This window comes from Jatropha curcas, chromosome 6 (genome assembly GCF_041381405.1).
Source record: "Jatropha curcas cultivar XTBG-Jc1 chromosome 6, XTBG_Jcur_1.0, whole genome shotgun sequence".
In the NCBI taxonomy this organism is placed as follows: Eukaryota; Viridiplantae; Streptophyta; class Magnoliopsida; order Malpighiales; family Euphorbiaceae; genus Jatropha; species Jatropha curcas.
Genome location: NC_143156.1, coordinates 28,346,099 through 28,360,326, shown reverse-complemented (window position 1 = coordinate 28,360,326; position 14,228 = coordinate 28,346,099). Strand labels below are relative to the sequence as shown.

At 30.1% G+C, this 14,228-nt stretch overlaps 1 long non-coding RNA gene across 1 annotated transcript; it reads left to right on the top strand.

Annotated features, from left to right (window-relative positions):
* Positions 1 to 1,954: 1,954 nt before the first annotated feature.
* On the top strand, positions 1,955 to 4,515 carry LOC149495871 (uncharacterized). The gene is made up of 3 exons (XR_016321211.1): positions 1,955 to 2,626; positions 3,433 to 3,516; positions 4,314 to 4,515. It is a non-coding gene; the product is annotated as an uncharacterized LOC149495871 (long non-coding RNA).
* Positions 4,516 to 14,228: the final 9,713 nt, after the last annotated feature.

The window sequence follows — 14,228 nt, the reverse complement described above, 5'->3', positions numbered from 1 at the left end:
TGCACAAGTCTTCAAAGAACGGCTGATTGATTTTGACACAATGTTTCAATTTCGTCCTTCTCAATTCTAACAATTCCCTTGTTGATTGATTTTTTTTTTTTTTTTTTTTTTTTTTTTTTTTTTTTTTTTTTTGTAGAGAAGAAGAGGAAACTTCATTAATGAATAGAACCAGAAATAAAAAGACATTCAACATGAGAAGAACCTCGACGTGAGAAGAAATCTCAAACTAAATATGAAAACTAGTATAGAAACAAGATAATATTGCTAAAGCATGAGAAGCTTTATTTACCGATCTCCTAACCTAATCAATAGTAACATGATCACTGTTGTCACACAACTCAAACACAATCTCTAGAACAACATCTGATTGTCTTTTAATCAGAGGATTATAGTGATTTGCAAAATAAACCTTTGCATGTAATAAGCATATGAAATCCTTATCAACATAATTCTCAATAGAGTACTAATACTAATAAATATAAATAGCTTAACAAATAACAAAAACTTAATAATTTAATAAATAATAAAAATTAATCAGAATACTTTTGTCCATTGAATTATTTTCCTGACATATCCTTATATAATAATTATTGAGATAACTATAAGAGAATGATGACCAAATATATTTTTTTTTCTTTACTTATAATGTGTGCACTTATTTTTTAATTTATATTTATTTTGTTCATGAAATTTAAGATTAAACTTAAACTAACATAATATTTAAGATATATAATGTTAAAAGAAATTTGAACTCACCTTCAAAATCATCGTTTTACCTTATTATATATATACACGATGTAACACTTTACCATTAAACTAAAAAAAGAATTATTATTAGGCAGTTATAGTAATTAAATCATCGTTTTTCTTAATGTAATTGTCAATTCGATCGTAACTATTGTCAAAACTAACATGTAACTATTGTCAAAACCAACATTTTTCTCTCCCTTTGTTTTTCTTTTTCCATCTACTTCACAAGTGACATCCAGAATGTCTTAGTTTGTAGATTCATTAAAAAATTATGGTTTGGAGGAAAACGTAGCATAATGGTTAACTTATAAAAGAACTTAGAGGCAAAGAAAGACTTGTATAAGTCTTCAGACAGTGATTGAAATTGACACGACACTTTAATCTAGTCGTTTTCAGGTTTAACTATTCATGTATTGATTGACTTTTTTAATTAGAGGGTTATAAGTGAAAGGCGAATAAATTTCATCCTTTGCCCAAAGATAAGAATCAATACTCTAATAATATCCCTATGTGGTATATGGCATAGGGAAAAATTTATTTAGACTCTGTTTATGTTCCCATCTATAAATTAAATTAATAAAATTTAGTATTTTTATTGAAATGAGAGTATTTCTGATCATATATTTGAAAAAAAAGTCGAAATAATTTTTAAAAAATCCATAATTTCATTTACTTGGTCTATAAATAAATCATGCATGTATGTGACAAGTTTTTTCCATATGGTGCATGCATGCATGACTTGAAAAGTTCTTGCCTTCTTGGATGTACTTTTATTTTATTTTTGTTTTAATAATGAGGTGTTCAAAAATATGAAAAATATTAGTCTAGCTTATCATTCTAAATTCTTTTTTTTTTTTTTGAAAACCTTGAGGATTCTTCAAAAAGAAAAATGAAAAACCTTGAGAAAAAGATCGATAGTGCAAAACGTAATTTCTAAAAGATAAAATTTAAATTTCTTAATTATTCTTCATTAATCATGGATTTCAACTCCACCAATCTATATAATCCACTTTTGTTAAAAAATAATTAGAGCAAATTATTCTAATTATTAAAAGAAATTATGAAACAAAGTATAGTGTAATTTATAATAAGAATAAAAATAGAATAGAATTACAGTGGCTCTTTGAAATAACTCGAATTTTTTATTTTCAAAAATTTTCCAATTAAATTTAATAAACTGACAGCCTGGAAATGCAGTTAATTATTTAAATGCAAATTCAATAATTCGTACAATGATAAACCGGATCGAAAACCAACTGAAAAATCAAAATCAAACAAAAATCGAGATTTGGGCTGAATCGAACCGAAACAGCCCAAACCATCTAGAAACATCTCCTTTTTTTTATTCTTCTTCAACGCTGATCTCACCTCACTCAGCCTAGTCTAGCGCACCACCCACGCAGCACCACCCGATAACCCACGCTGCCACCAGACGCCACCGTCGCCACCTCCTTCTTCTTCTCCTCCTCCTCCTTTCTTCTTCTTCCTTCTTTCTTTCTTTCTTTTCTTTTTTTTTCTTTTTCTTTCTTTTTCTTCCCTGCGCCTGCGACTCCACTGCTGGCAGAAGCGGATCGGGCCTCCACCAACTCGAGCGGAGACGTCGCGCGCCAGCACCACCCCTCCGCCGCTCCTCGTCGCGTCACGCCAGCAGCGACGCTCCACCCTCTGCTAGATCACGCAGCGCACAGCAGCCCCTAACGCAGCACGATCTCCAACTCGTCAAGCCGCCGCCAGCCTTCTGCAGCAATGCCACAGCCCGCCGCTGCCACTGCCGCCACTCCAGCGTGCCTCCGACCACCAACAGCCACTGCTCTTCGATCCGGCACGCGTGGAAATCCCTGATCTAGCGAAATTCGACAAAAAAATTATATTTGGGGTATAAATTAATTTAAATACATTTTAGTTAATTAATTTACTTTTATTAATGATAGTTAATTAAATTTAGTCATTTTAGTTAGTTTAATTTTAATAATTTTAGTTGATTAATCTGATTTTAGTAATTTTAGTGAATTAAATTATTTTAGTAATCTTGATTAATTAATTTAATTTAGCAATTTTGATTAGTTAAATTAATTTAATGTGGTTAGATCTACTGATTAGTTTAATTACTTGATTAATTAAATTAATGTAATTTAGTGTTGATCCATTGATTAATAAAAAATTACTTGATCGATTAAAATTAAATTCGAGTAATAAATAAATTAGGAAATTATGATTTAAGGAATTATAGAAAAATGAACAAAATATTGTTGATGTGGATAAATGTGGAGGACGGGACTTATTGACTGAATTGATTGCCCGATGGATGGGCTGTGAGAACTTGATAAAATGATTAACTGAGTTAATTGGTGGATAGTTGAATTTTTAGGGGAGATGCTGCCGCGATTTCGGTAGAAAAATAAAATAAATTTCGGTATAAAATAAAATAAATTTCGGTAGAAAATAAAATTAATTATAAGCAATTAAATTACTTATAGAGATTAAGTTGTTTATAGAACTTAAACATATAGAGTAAGATTATTAGAGTGATAAATAAATACGGAAACCCAATATATATCTATATATATATATAGTTTAAATTAATAAGTGAATTAAATGACCGATAACCGAAATAAATAAACGAATGTGAAATATAAGTTTTTAAATCGAAATTCTTATTTAGAATTTTCTTGTTTATTTTAGAGGTTTATAAATTCCGAAATGCAAGGACAAAGGCTGGAAGCATGTGGCTAGAAAGGCAGTCCCCTTAGAGGACAATAAAGAACTGTGAGTAGTGTTAGATAATTTGCCTCATCCGCTTGCATTCATGCATTCACGGCTAAATGTTATCATGCATTATTGCCATATTGTGATGCACTATTTGTTGATATTAAATATTGCTTGATTATCTGTGAATGTGATATTGTTGTGCCTTGTTTGTGTGGAATTGGGATGAAGTGGGTCACCATGGGTTGTGAGACTGTTATTGTTATATGGATCCTGATACTGATTACTGTTAGCCGGGTAAATGGGAGATCGGCGCCCTCGTGTGCACCTACTGTTACCGTTACTGTTAACCACAGGTTGGCTTCTTTATTTGGGCGCACCGGATAATCTAGGTTTGATCGCAGCCCGCAGGGTGGCCTCCTGTTGTGAGCGCCTGATGATCTAGATTTGATGGAGACGACCGGGTTGCCTCCTGTTGGTATAAAAAAAAAAGAGAGAGAGAGAGAGGATGGAAAAACAATGAGAGGGCTGGTCAAGTGAGGATTAGACCGGTCGGCCAGAATGGGGGATCGGCTCCCTGGTGCACACGTGAGAGGATGGGCCATGTGGGAGGACGGCTCATCGGGGGTTTCGGTGACTCCACTGACTAATTTCCACGTGATGTGATTATATGAAGGTGATAATAATTGTGATTGCTGTTGTATTGCCATTTGTGTGACAAACTGCATGATCATAAAATTAATCAGTGACTAGATAAAAATTTTTTTAGCATCTGTGTGATTGTGTGGGGTGAGAGAGTTATCTAACCCTACTCATTGAGTTTGGCGCTCACCCCTGCCTACTTATTTTTTTTCCAGGTAATAGAAGAAAGAAAAATCCTATGGAGTTGAGACAATAATTATATAAGATTGTTAATGATAGAAATGACGATGTAAATGTAAAGGTAGAGTTCCGCAATTGTATTCCAGTTGGGTTGTAAATGAATAATAAAAGTTCATATTAAATATATGAACTGTATTAGTGATACATAACTGAAATAAATTATTAGGCTTGCATCCACAGTTATGAATAGGAAATGACGTTTGCATAATATAGGCTTACTACGGGCTTCGGGGGCCTTAAGCCCACCCAGGTCCTAGTGCCGCTCCGGCCCACGGAAACGGGTCGTGACAAAGTTGGTATCAGAGCATTAAGTTGGGCCTTAGGAATCAATTGCGGAACATAGGAAATTGAATATAAAACTCCTACGTTGGGATCGGCCGTAACCAACTAAGGAGAGACACTAAATAGAAAACGGTCTTGGTGCAGGTGGACGCACTGTGCACTAAGGCGGTTACAAAATCATAAATAAAATAAATAATGATAATAAATACATAAATAAATGGGGAAAAATAATTATATTAACAGTTAATCAAAGCTTTGAAACGCAGGAGAAATTAGAAGGAAGTGCAGTGGCCTGATCAACCAGTGTACTCTTTCTAATGGAAACTGTGTCCTTAGCTTAAAAATTTAAATTTTCTCTTATGGAATAAATAATTCAATAATGTAATTATGTAAGAAAATAAGTGATATATGATTAATAGGTTGAAGTTAAATGATAAAAGCATGCTAGTGTATTTATGTTGAGAATGAGTTGTTAGTGTTAATTAATAGAGAACTAGATGATTCGGATTCAAGGACATTAGGATGTATGTAATTAGAGTATTGATTTGAACATATCTATTTGATGAAGTTTATGTGATATTGGTTGGTGGAATTTATTATGGCTATTGAGATAAATTGCTTTATATAAATGATGATGGAGATTGTGTGGATTGTGGCACCTTATGGTTTAATAAGACGTGATTATGAGTTAAATGCAACGAGATTTAGCCTTTTTATGTATAAATAAGGACTATTGTTTAATGAGAGATTCTATGAACTAAGCAAAAGTAAATGACTTATATTAAGAAATTAAGATAATTATGTTATATAAATAGTGAACCATGATAGTTAAGTGAATTGATGAACGATATGGGACATTAAGGGATAATTGTCCTATTATTGACTTGATGTTATACCAATGAATTAGATAAGTAAGAATGGAGCTAGTTCTGTTCTTGTATGGATATTAAGAAAAGAATTCATTACGGAAATATGAGGAGTATAGATTAGTATGATTTAAATGAGGGTAATTAGTATTTAGAGTTTTGATAAATTAGGAATCACTATTATTAAGAGTGATTAGAATAGAGTAATGATGTATCAGGGGATTTAAGATAAAAATTTGTATACTGTGAGATTTCATGATTATGGAAAAAAAAAAAAAAAATTGTGGTTCATGTTGATTTCACTAAGCTTGTATGGAAATAAATTCTAAGCAAAAATAATTTAGAGTCTATGAGTCATCATTACTAAGATAAAAAGATTTGCCGATAGTAATGACAATATTTGCGAGTTGTAGAAGCTTTATGAGGCTATATGAGGTATCTACAAAAGAAAAAGGACCTAATCCTAAGGACATTCAGGGATATAAAGGGGTGTGTGGTAGATAAATGATAAGTTGGGTAATTAAATTGAATCGTCAACAGAATTATAAAGGTAGTGTATACAATTAAGGGATAATTAGTATGACCCAGGAACTAATACAGTGAGAGTTTAATATGTAGTAAGTGTATTAGATAGGGTAGAACTAAGATCCTAATATATGTAGGATATTTAATAAGGCAGACTAAGTTTAAGGACCTCGTATAATAAAATAAGAGTAAAAGCTAATAAAGGAAATTAATGATTTTGGAATTGAAACGCTATTAGGCAGTAATTATATATATAAAAAAAAAAAAAAAAAAAAATCTATGTATATATATAATAATACATGTATAAATAAATAACATAATAATAAATCGATAAATAGATATAAAGATATATATAGAATAAAAGAAAATAATAAAAAGTATATGTGACATAAAATAAGAATAATGATAATAATAGTAATAGTAACAGTAATAATGGTAATAGTAATAATAATAATAATACTAATAAAATCTATAAGGTATAATAATAATTTACGAGTTATATCGACCGAATTTATATATGGAGCCTATCGATATACTATGTGTAAGTGCCAAGTGTTGTGCGTAGGAATAATTGAGAATAAGAGTTGATAAAGAATCATATGACTATGATTGTGAATAAATATAATTTCTTGATGTAAAGTAGTTAAAATAAGAAATTCCTATTACTTAGTGTAATTTTGTAAGTTACTTATTTTATTGGATGGAGAAGGAAAGTTATAATTATGATCTTAGTAGAACCTAAAGGTATTTGGAGCATTTTCATTTATTAATAAGCCAGTGAGGTCTTAATTTATGATTCATTTGGAATATTGTAGATTTGTGTAAGAACAAACCAGTGAATTTGGGATAATTTTTGCGAATTTAGTAAGGAAAATACACACAAGTATTCGAGGATTGAAAACATAAACTATAAGATTATTGGATGGGTAACGAGATGGTTAAGATTACATCTTAATTATGTTGGAATGCCAACTCATGTGTGTCAGTTAGATAAATTATTATTTTAAATTACCTATGGAGTGATCGAGGTACCAATTAAGGTGAGAATGATTGAAATATAATTTGGAGTCAATGTAAAAACCTATTCCAAATTTCTTAGTAATTGGTAGCAATTATGATTGAATGAATATAATTGTGTTATAGATGGCAATTTACGATATATCTTGTGGTTTAAGGGAATACTTCATTAGTTAAATCCATTCGAGGACTGGTACATTGTAACTCTGATGTGGAAGGATTCAATGAGGTATTAACCTTGTTTGAGTACAGAATATAGAGGGAACATAATTAAGGTTGAGGATATCGTATTAGGTATAAATTTTACAAATTTTGGAAGTGATAGACATTATGATAGACTTGGAGAAAAGGAATAACCCAATAATATTATTATCTGAATATTCATAGGCATTCATGGGATTAAGAATAAACTTAAAATAAAGGAAATACTTAATCAGGAGTTGGATAATAGAATGGTGTTTGCAAATTTTAGAAAAAAAAATTAAGAATTATCCGGCATGGCAACAGCTTACCTGGCTAGTTGCATAAGTTCTTGTCATAATTAGTTAAGAAATGGTATGGTATGACAAATTGGAAAGAGGAATACAGAAGTCAATAACTAAAATAGGGACTTGATTGTGAATTTAAATTCTCTCTATATAGTTGAGGTACTACTTGTTTTTATGGGATTCTGATTGGTAGGATTTGAAGAGAGGTTGTATATCTATCTTTCGTTGGAAAATGGTGAAGTTGATAAATGAGTGATGAGCTTGGGATAGAGGTTAGGATCTCCTATCTGTTGATAGCAACTAGCTAGAGAAATGTCATGATTTTGTTTGAAATAAGCTTGTAGTAATACCATGAATTTGTTCTCTTTAATTGGAAAGGATCAAATGGTACTTAATGGTAGAACTTAATGATAATCGAAAACCTCCTTGAATTGGTAGCGACCATCTTATCTAATTATAAACTTCTTCCATGATTTTTGGAGCAATGATATTAATAGTTGGAATTGATGGAAAATGGATGAATCAGCATGTAGGTTTTGAGTTTTGAAATAAGTATTCTAAATTGGGATAGTAGTAAATTTGAATTTGTGGATTCGTGTATCATATGATTTAATACTTGGGCGTCTTATTAAGTGATTGTCATTGCCTATAATAGCTAATGAGAGATAAATGAGGCGAGTTACATAATATATAGCTAATGAGATTAATAACCCTTACTTGAGCAGAGGTTATGAATAACTTAAATTCTTAAGTGTAAAGATGAATACTAGTGTTGAATTTGTGCCTTGGGTTATGAATATTTTACTTGATTTGATGACTTGTAGATGTAGCACAACTCGAGTTTAAATTAACTATGGTGATAAGATAGATAACTTTGGAAATGGATACATCTTATAATCATCCTACCTTCCCTATATCTTAGATTTTCTTCACAGGTTCGTTCATTGGATTGTTTTAATTAATAAATTTAATGAAAAAAAAAAAATTATTAGTTTCGCCACTCTGACTAACGAACTCAAAAATATTTACCTCATCGTCTTGCTTCACCCGTCTAGTTATTTTCAAAATTCGAGGACGAATTTTTATAAGGGGGGAAGACTGAAATAACTCGAATTTTTTATTTTCAAAAATTTTCCAATTAAATTTAATAAACTGACAGCCTGGAAATGCAGTTAATTATTTAAATGCAAATTCAATAATTCGTACAATGATAAACCGGATCGAAAACCAACTGAAAAATCAAAATCAAACAAAAATCGAGATTTGTCCCTTTCACTCAATAATTTTAGTGGACAAACATCGTAATGCAATGCACAATTAGACATCTTCATTCAAATGCAAATAAACAAATAAATAGTATTAACAATAAACAACAATAATAAAATAAATAATAACAATAATAAACAATAATGATGAAAATAGATAGATAATTAAATACATAAATGAATACTAATGATAATAATAATATAAGTAGAGATAAAGAATTAATCTAATTAAACCTATAAATTATATTATTAATTAAGACTAGCCTAGGTTCTATCAAAATTTCGGCAGAACCTCCCCTAAAATTTGACTTTCTACCTGTTTAGATAATATCAAATAACACTAAATATTTTTCAATCAATACACACACAGCCCATCTATCGCGCAACCAAACAAATTTATTTCCCATCCTCCATCCAAAGCAATCACATTAATATTTAATCATCAATGCTAAACTTTAACTTACTATATAATGTTAAGAAAATAAATAAAAAAGCAAATTAGTGAAAACAGCTATTTGCTTAACATCAATTCTACTAGTTAAAACTATCCAATTGTATACTATTAACAACCATATACATCTATAACTTATATATTCCTTGTCATAATTAACTGGGGTCTCATGATTCAGTTTATAGACCTGTAAATCATTATCCTCATCAAACAAAACCATATGTACTAACTCATTTAACCGTGTATCAATTATAATCAAAAATTTTTACACATCAAAATAGTAAGAAAATCTTAAAAGTACACTCGTTATATATATTTGTCCTTCTAAAACAACACAAGATCTCAAGGTAGTTGCTGCCGATATACAAAAATTCAGAGTTCTCCTATGTTGAAATCATAGATTACCCACCAATTAACCAACCCCTTGCAAAAATTAAACTTACAACCCCATATGTACTATATCCAGCAATACTTTATAGGAATAATTAAAAATAGTTGCTGCCATTTCAAGAAAATTCTCATTTTTGTTCTATCTCGATCATTAAACCTTTACATTAACAACAAGTTATGAAAGACATAGTTCTACCACCAAATATGGACTTAACTCAACAAAAACTATAATCTTCTTTAGCTAGAGGTTGCCACTTTAAATTCAATACTCAATTCTAATCTAAAGCTACATGAATCACTTCAAAACACTCACTAGAATGTGTTTTAATTATAGTTAGTAAATAAAATCAAACCTTTTCCTAAAATTTGCATAAATAGAATATATAGGGATTTAATCCTTACTCTAGCTTGACTAATACATGAAATTCCATATCCTAGCACAAAGAATTCACAAAATATGCAAAAAGGAAGTTAGAGATGAACTTACCTAGCTGTAAAACGAGCTGAAAATTGGAATTTTTCGGTTAAAATGATCGAAATTTGCTCTACTACCCAAGATCTGATTCTGCTGGCATTAGCTTGGCTAGAGCTGGAGAGGATCGTGGTCGGTGAGGTCGCTAGAGGGAAAGGAAGAGCTCAACCGGCCGATCCTTGGCTGGTTTCGCTGGAGGAGCAGAGAAACGATGAGTCGACTGTCCCAAACACAACAAATCGCGATCGTAGCTCATCGTTTTGCTGCGCCAACCGGAAACAGAAGAGAGAATGCGAGAAAAGGAAGAGACGGAAGCTTCATCGTTGATCGCTGGTATTGGAGTCGCTTGTAAATCGAGTGAGCTGCGACGTGATTTTCCGATCGGACGAAATCGCAGGTTCCCTACGATAGCTGCGCTCGCCAAAGACGAAAGGAGAGAGAGAGGAAGAGAGGCTGAAGCTGCGGTGAGGCGGCGGCGTGGCAAGGAGGTGCGGCGAGGAGGCGCTGGTTCTGGTGGTCGGAAAAACGAGACCAAGGGGAGGGGTGCTACTGAGGTCGGCGTTCCAGAGGGAAGGAAGAAGAAGAAGAAGAAAGAAGAAAGAAAAAAAATGAGAAAGAAAATATGAGTTTCTAGACTATTCCGGTCAATTCGAACCGATTTGGTCTAAATCAGTAATTTGACTCGATTTTTATTTGGTTTACAGATTTTCACCTGGTTTTCGAAAAGCTCAAATTGGTTTTTGGGTTCGGTTTGATTTATTTTTAATTATTTTACTTAAGTTTCGGAACATTTCCTTATTTTAGTCAACAATAATAAAAACAATAATGATAATGAAATTTGATTTTAGAATAATTAATTTATATGGTAGTTACATTCACATATATTTATAACAGATCAGTAGCTGGAGTTCCATATTATTTTTCGAAAATTTTAAGTGTTCTCAAATTGAAATTTTCGATAATATATTTTTAAGTTTGAGCCCAATTGACAAATTTAGACTCGAATCAAGACTATATTATATTCACAGCCCACATAATCAAAATTTTTAATTTTTAATTTAATAAAAATTTAAAAGTTTCAAAAATAAAAATTTGATGCACGTCAACTAAGCAACACTATTCCCTCATTAAAAATGCATGTAGGGTTGTCTTCGTGCATTCATGGATTCTCGCTGCAATCAACTTGTCGAAGAAGCAATTTAAATAAATTAGACATTATGCCTTGATTGCAAACGAACAAAGAGATGGCTTAAATATATTTCTTTTTTAACAAAAAATTTAAAAAAAAAAACATGAATATTATAAATCTATAATTGTGCCGAGTGAGAGGAAGAAGGGGATTGAATAATATAATTTATTATTGAATTATTTGTATTTCATGAAAATTTGTAAAAATTTCTGCTAATTATATATCTGATTAATTTATAGTATGATTTTTCTTACTCTGAAATTTATAGTATGGTTAATTCATAAATCAATTAATTTATCAATATATTAAAATAATAGATGGACATATCATAAACAGAGCTATTGCAACACCCACCAAGGGAGTGGTTCTTCTAGAATTTTACTTTTTCAAATAAATTTATTTTTTTTATTTCATTATATCCAAACATAAGAGTGGAAAATAATTATGGAAAAAATTAACAATTTCTCATTATTTTTCACTATTATTTTCATTCCTTATTAGTTATGAGTAGCAGGTTTTTTTTTTTTTTTTTAATTCCTTAGTATTTATTATTGATTTATCTATTCATTAAAAGCAAATTTTACACAATAAAAATAAAACTAAAATTATACATTGGGTGTAATGCGTAGACACATAATTAGTTATTATTTGAAATTGTAGAATATAAAATATTATTGATTTATCCAATCTAACTTCAATCTAACTTCAAAGGCTTAGCAAATGTAGCCCAAAACTTAACCATACACAAACCCATACCAAGTTCCAAGAATTGGACTTCCGCCAGGTAGACCTGTCCTTGGTTTTTCCTTTCTCGGACTAAAATTCCATTTTAGTTAGAAAATGAATTTTTTAATATTTTTTTAATTTTTTAAAATATTTATTTATATATCCATTTGAATTCAAGAAATATTAAAAATTAAAAATATTGATACGTAAAATATAAAAAATTTTTAATTTTATTTATAAAACAGTGAACTTTTCAATTTTTACTCCCTTAAATTTTGAAAATTTAGGTTCAGTGAAGTCATCTTTTTTTTTTTCTTTTTTGTAATGAGTTTAATTCTATAACTATAAGTAAATATTTCAATGTCCTTTTTATTATTTTAAATTTAATTGTCTATCAAACAGTTATTTTTATCGAAGCACTTTTGTTTTCAATTGCTACTTAGTTAAAAAGCTAACAACTAACATTTAACAGCTACTAAAACAACTAACAACAATTAAAATAACTAATAACTACTAAAATAATTAAATTTACCGAAAAAATCCTTAGTCTAATCTATGCGTCACGCTATCTATGAATTTTTCGATTAATAGACCTTAATGATGGTTGAAGGAAATTTGGTTTGAATAATGAGGCAGGAAGACTTGTATAAGTCATTGGCTGGACTTTAAGATTAAAATTGCTTGGCTGGAATGAAAACATAGCATAATGTTTAACTTATTAAAGAATTGTGGGGCAAATAAAGACTTGCACAAGTCTTCAAAGAACGACTGATTTTGACACAATGATTCAATTTCGTCCTTCTCAATTCTAACAATTTGCTTGTTGATTGTCTTTTTTTTTTTTTTTAAAGAAGAAGAGGAAACTTCATTAATGAATAGAACCAGAAATAAAAAGAGATTCAACATAAAAAGAGCATCTCGTGAGAAGAAATCTCAAATTACATATGAAAACCAGTATAGAAACATGATAATATTGCTAAAGCATGAGAAGCTTTATTTACCTATCTCCAAACCTAATCAATAGTAACATGTTCACTGGTGTCACACAACTCAAACACAATCTCTAGAACAAGATCTGATTGTCTTTTATTCAGAGGATTATAGTGATTTGCAAAATAAACCTTTGCATGTAATAAGCATATGAAATCCTTATCAACATAATTCTCAATAGAGTACTAATACTAATAAATATAAATAGCTTAACAAATAACAAAAACTTAATAATTTAATAAATAATAAAAATTAATCAGAATACTTTTGTCCATTGAATTATTTTCCTGACATATCCTTATATAATAATTATTGAGATAACTATAAGAGAATGATGACCAAATATAATTTTTTTTCTTTACTTATAATGTGTGCACTTATTTTTTAATTTATATTTGTTTTGTTCATGAAATTTAAGATTAAACTTAAACTCACATAATAATATTTAAGATATATAATGTTAAAAGAAATTTGAACTCACCTTCAAAATCATCGTTTTACCTTATTATATATGCACGATGTCACTTTACCATTAAACTAAAAAAAGAATTATTATTAGGCAGTTATAGTAATTAAATCATCGTTTTTCTTAATGTAATTATCAATTCGATCGTAACTATTGTCAAAACCAACATTATTCTCTGCTTTTGTTTTTCTTTTTCCATCCACTTCACAACTGACATCCAGACATAGTTTAGCTACGAATTTCTTAGTTTGTAGATTTTAAATATCATATTTATTAAAAAATTATGGTTTGGAGGAAATATGATCGATGAATATTACATTTGCATGACCGTAACGAAAACGTAGCATAATGGTTAATTTATCAAAGAATTTAGAGGCAAAGAAAGACTTGCATAAGTCTTCGGATAGTGACTGAATTTGACACAACACTTCAATCTTGTCATTCTCAGGCTTAACTATTCACTTGTTGATTGACTTTTTTAATTAGAGGGTTATAAGTGATAGGCAAATAAATTTCATCCTTTGCCTGAAGATAAGGATCCATACTCTAATAATATTTGTACGTGCTACATGGCATAGAGAAAAACTTATTTATACTCTGTTTATATCTCCACCTATAAACTAAACTAATAAAATTTAATATTTTTTTATTTCTGTTCATACATTTGGTAAAAAAAGACGTCGAAACAATTTTTAAAAAATTCCCTAATTTCATTTGCTTGGTCTACAAATGAGGTCATGCACTGGATCTAGACAAAATTTTT